Source organism: Balaenoptera acutorostrata, chromosome 5 (assembly GCF_949987535.1).
Source record: "Balaenoptera acutorostrata chromosome 5, mBalAcu1.1, whole genome shotgun sequence".
NCBI classification, from domain to species: domain Eukaryota; kingdom Metazoa; phylum Chordata; class Mammalia; order Artiodactyla; family Balaenopteridae; genus Balaenoptera; species Balaenoptera acutorostrata.
This window is the reverse complement of record NC_080068.1, coordinates 121,126,491-121,132,187: the sequence shown is the minus strand read 5'-3', so window position 1 is coordinate 121,132,187 and position 5,697 is coordinate 121,126,491. Positions and strand designations below refer to the sequence as shown.

Genomic DNA, 5,697 nt, shown 5'->3' with positions numbered 1-5,697 from the left:
AGGTGATGATGTGAATATTCTGCTGCAGTCTTCCTAATTAAATCCATCCTGCTTGGCCTGGCCACACGATTTGACTTCTGCGCAGTGCCCTGAGGGATGGATTACCTGATTGACATTCTGGCACCCATGTGATGCAGAGGGCCACACTAGCTGAGAAGCATCTGTCACCATTTATAGCTTCGTTCCCTTGGTATTTCTCTTGATTCCTTTAAGAGTAAACTAATATTTTGTGAATATAATATTGTGTACAAACTTGGGAAGATTTTTTTCTCCCTGTACCATAACATTGTCAGCTGTATTTAATGAATTCTGGTGACCTTGCGAGTATATTTTTTTCCCCTTTGGCACCCATCAGGAATAGAAAGATTCCAAGAAAATGTTGTATCCATAAGGGGCAGTTTGAATGTAACTAAACAGACAGATGTTTCAGGAACATGCTTTTCTTAATCAAATATGGTCTGTGATGCACGGAATATCAGAAGGCTTGAAAAAAGCCAAAACTACAGAAGCCTCATGGAGCTGAAATACAAGTGTACCATGGCTTGTTAACAGGGCTTAACGGCTTGTATACTCTTTCACCCTGTTACATGCCTAAATAGTAATAAAAATGTATGAGGGATAAAAAAAGGTTCTGATTTGTGAGACACAAAAATCTCTGCTGTGACTTAGAATAGCTTTTGGAGTTACAACTACATTTTTATATGTAATTTAAAGTGCAACTAACAGTTTGTAGAGAGCTAGTGTACATGTGTGCAAGTTTTATTTAAATGTATTTACCTTTCACCATTATTATTATATATGCACACACTTTTTATCAAGGATAAGGTTCTGTTTCTAAATTAATTTTTCAGTAAAATGACTAACTGTTCTATTAATATGTCTCTAAACTCACTCACACTCACACACACAAATACACACACACACACACACACACACACCAAGAAAACAACCAAAAATATTTAGTTTTAAATTGATGAAGTCTTTTGTTAACATGCCTTGTTATTTAGCCCTGCTTGTGAGAACAAGCAATGTGTTTATTAATAAGATGAGAACACTTTCCAAATGTTGACACTATTATCAAACTCTTAAAAATAACTTACATGCAGTTCATAAAAATTTGTATCATAAACTTTTGGGTAGTCATTGCATGTCCACGAATGTTGCCCCTGCATTAGGTTTGTCATATTAAATTAATAAAGGACAGGAAAGTTACTGCTTAATTGTTTTTCTAAAGTGGGCAGAATGAATCACAGGGGCTGACTAACTTCCTGCTGTGGGATGATCCATTATAACTATTCTGGTCAAAATCCATTTCTTTAATCATTGAAGAGTTACACATAAAATAGCAGTTGAATATGAATGAAGCAAAATACTTTTTCTCCTCTATTTTCCTTTTATTTTTAGTATTCACAAACATGTAGGCAAAACCTTAAGTAGGTAATTCATGTGTTTTTTTTTTCAAATTGCAATTTTATTGCAAATAATAATGTTATTATTGAATTCATATCATATATGTAATCATCTTTTCTTCTAAATAACAGGGTTTTCAAAATTATTACAATTAGTTCAAGTTTGTATATTCAGATCTTGAAAGAATCAGAGACTTGTGTTAAAAATATTTTGTTTTAACTTTAACTACTATCCGTCTGCTTTTATTTTTTTTAAAGAAACTACTGTAAATTTCATGGTGGACTATGATTATTTCAGTATAAATTAAAAATTTTAGAAATGAGTATTTTTATGAACTTGTTATTTTTCATGATTATGAACATAATGCATGGTCACTGGAAAATAAAAACAAAACTATAAAGTAGGAAGACCCATAATCAAATAAAATTATACCTATCATCTAGGAATAACCACGGTTGAAGTTTTTTATATATACATTCAGACTTTTCTAATATACCTCTATATTTTAGATATATATTAATATCAGTATAACTCTTTTATTTATTCACATATATTCAATGACATGTAATTTATATATATGTGTATTTACGTGTAAACATAAGTGCCTATATATTACAGAAAAGATTTATAGCATGGATAATTTTATAACCAATCTTTGCTTATGGAAATTAGGAATAAGAAATATGATTTGAGTCTTCATGAGTAGGTAGAGAAGGCAGCCGTGCCACTAGCTTAACCTTTTATTTTATTCTTTACAAAAAATCTTTTCCATATAAATAGAGTAAAACAAAATAAACGATTATATTTATTTATTTATTGTTTAAAAATTAATGTCTTTATTAGTCTTTGAGGAATACAATTTTACCAACTGTATTGATTACATGCTAATAATCAAAACAGAGACTCAGTATCCATTCTGCAAGAATTAAATTTATTGACACAGTTGTTCAATACGAGTTTCAGGAAATCTTAAACAGAGAAAATGTTTTTGATAGAGAACATATGGAAAAATGATTCATAGAGAAAAAACAAGCAAGACTTTAAAAAAGTAAAGGATAATGCCACTATTTTTAATTAAACTGAGACATGAAAAATTAAATATACCTGCATTTAAATTAGGGAGAAAGAAAGGATAACAATAAGTGAGCAGTGCCCATAATGTATTCTGTGATCATCACAGTGACAGTGTTAACCGGGCAGCTGGGCCTGGTGAGACAGTTTTTTCTCTGCTGCGAGGATCAGCCTGCCAAGCAGACGGCAAGGACATAGATTGTGACGGTTAACTTTATGTGTCGACTTGACTGGCCAGGGGCGCCCGGATTAAACATTGTTTCTGGGTGTGTCCTTGAGGCTGTTTCGAGATGAGATGAGCATTGGAATCAGTGGACTCAGTGAAACAGACTGACGTCCCCCGTGTGTGTGGGCATCCTCCCATCCGTCCAAGACCCGAACAGAACGAAAGGTGGAGGAAGGCAGGAGGAATTTGCTCTTTTTCTTCCTGCGTCACTGCTGAGCTGGAACATCTCGTCTGATCTGGCCTGGCTCCCCTGTTTCCAGGCCCTCACGCTCAGACTGAATCACACCACCGGCTTTCCTGGGCCTCCAGCTTGCAGACGGCAGATCTGGGGGCCTCTCAGCCTCCAGAATCACATCGGCCAATTCCTCATAATAAATCTCTGCAGATAGATGATAGATAGATAGATGATAGATAGATAGATGATAGACAGATGATAGACAGATGATAGATAGATAGATAGATAGATAGATAGATAGATAGATAGATGATAGATAGGCAGATAGATATAGAGATAGATATAGTTAGATGGATAGCCTACTGTTCTGTTTCTCCGGAGAATGCTCACTGAGACACAGATAGACGAACAGTCTCCCCAAGTGCGGAAGAGAAACACCATTAAATTCTTACAATCCAACCACTTGTTTTCCATGACCATTATCAATCTGCTTACACATCTTATTTTATCATCTTTTTCATCTCAATATACTTTTATTACAACTTCATTACAGGTCGATGTTTACAGATTGCTTTACACTGAATGTATTTCAGGTAAGCTGTTCCTTAACCACATATGGGAAAGCAGAATAACCACGTGGATGGGCTGCCTCCAGATCCAACTTTTTCCTGTACACTGAAATATCATTAGTGGAATTTAGACACTAATGACCTTTACTTCTAAAGAGCCTGGATGTCCTTGATCTCATCTTCTTGAACTTTGACTTTTATTGTCACATCTGCACCTGTCTTCCGGGGGTTGGCAGCACTGTCACTAAACACCAAAACTAAATATGAACACTTTTTAGTTCCATTGTATGTCTAGAACAGAGGCTTACACGGTAGGTGATTAAATATTTACTGTAAGAAAGTGGATTTTAAAATATACATTATTTAAGTTTTATTTTTACAAGAAACAAACAAAAAAGAAAATAAAAAAGCTAAAGAAATTATATATAAAGAAATTACATATAAGGAAACTATAGGAATAGCCTCTATCTCTACCGTTGGCTGGTTCAGAAGCTCAAAAGGACCTTATGTTATAACATATCGGGTAAGTTCTCCCCCTCGGACCTCTGATAGCCTCCGGCAGTGTTGTAAAATATTCAGTGTTACATGAAACCTCTTTTCAACTTTCAAAGCCGTCAACTCCTTAATGTCAGCTTCCACTACAAAATAATGCTCTTTGGTTTCCTTCATTTCTTCATCAATAAATCTGTGATAGAGACTCCTGGCCACAGAACTCATAGACTTTTTTGGTTGGTGTAGGATCTTATATTTACTAACTTACTGCCTTGTTGATTTCTTTTCTTTTTTTAAAAAATTTATTTGTTTATTTATTTTTGTCTCCGTTGGGTCTTCATCATTGGGTCTTCGTTGCTGCGCGTGGGCTTTCTTTAGTTGTGGTGAGCAGGGGCTACTCTTTGTTGCAGTGCGCGGGCTTCTCATTGCAGTGCCTTCTCGTTGCAGAGCACGGGCTGTAGGCACGTAGGCTTCAGTAGTTGTGGCACGCAGGCTCTAGAGCACAGGCTCGGTAGTTGTGGCACATGGGCTTAGTTGCTCCATGGCATGTGGGATCTTCCCGAACCAGGGATCAAACCCGTGGCCCCTGCATCGGCAGGTGGATGCTAACCACTGCGCCACCAGGGAAGTTCCTGCCTTGTTGATTTCTTTAATAACATCATTAATTTGACAATAGGTTAGGTGGGATTTCATGTACACAAGAATGCCATTAAACTCATCAGAAGTTATAAATGACATTTCTTTAATACTTCTTTGCTCTTTGGGGGGCTTCTTTGTGGGTGCAGTTTCCTCATCTTTGGTTGCTCAGGGTCAAGATCTGATCCATCAACAAAGTTCTGGGTTACTTGAGGCAAATGGGAAGGAATGTTTTCTTTGAGATGTTCCACATCTTTACAATCTTCTCCAAGAGGTTCAAAGAGTTCCTTGAGTGAATTGTTGGTTTGTTCTTGATACTGAATTTCCAATTCCACTTTATTTGGAAGTTCATTTACTACAATGATCTCATCTCCTATTTTAATACAGTCCACAATTTCTCAATGACAGAGGTTTTTTTTAGTATTTCCAATCTTTTCATTAATATGCGAGCATAATTGTACCAGAAATGAGGAGGCCATCCTTTAAGCCTCTAGTGCGGGTCCGGTAGCAAAGGGCCCACTCAGTGGTGTCGCGAGGTGCCAAGACCCCTCCAGTCTGCACCACAAGCCCAGGATTGGGAGACCCGACTCAGGGAGCGAAATTCAAACTGCCCCTGGGACTCGGTGCAGAGCAAGCGCACATCAACGCCCCAAGCAGGCTGCTCAGGGGTCGCGCGTGTTTCTGCCTCTTTTTCAAAATAAACAGTTATATTTAAATTAATAAATCTGTGCTCCCTGTTTCACCCATTCTGCAATTCATATACGATCTCCATATTAAAGCCTTCTTTATTTCTCCCTTTCCCTGAAAGATAACAGGGCCTTGTCTTGTCTTTATATCACACTCAGTGTTTATGATGGGTGAGCACACGGTAGGTAGGTCCTTAATAATTAATTGATAATGGATCTTATACCTTTCTGGGATGGGGCATCAGTATTTATCTAGACATGTTGCCTTCAGGAGCAATGACATTTCTTTTACTTGTGAATCCCAATGTGCATTTAATGAATAAAATATTTAAGTCCTTCTATGGCTTTGGAGAATGTTCTAGAATATCCTCTAAGAGTATATAGAAGAAAATGTGCTTTTTTGGCAAATTCTGATTTTTGGGGGATGGGGGA

General features: G+C 36.8%; 1 pseudogene; it reads right to left on the bottom strand.

Annotated features, from left to right (window-relative positions):
• Positions 1-3,955: 3,955 nt before the first annotated feature.
• On the bottom strand, positions 3,956-5,058 carry LOC103017982 (spindle and kinetochore-associated protein 1-like; annotated as a pseudogene).
• Between the last annotated feature and the right edge of the window lie 639 nt (positions 5,059-5,697).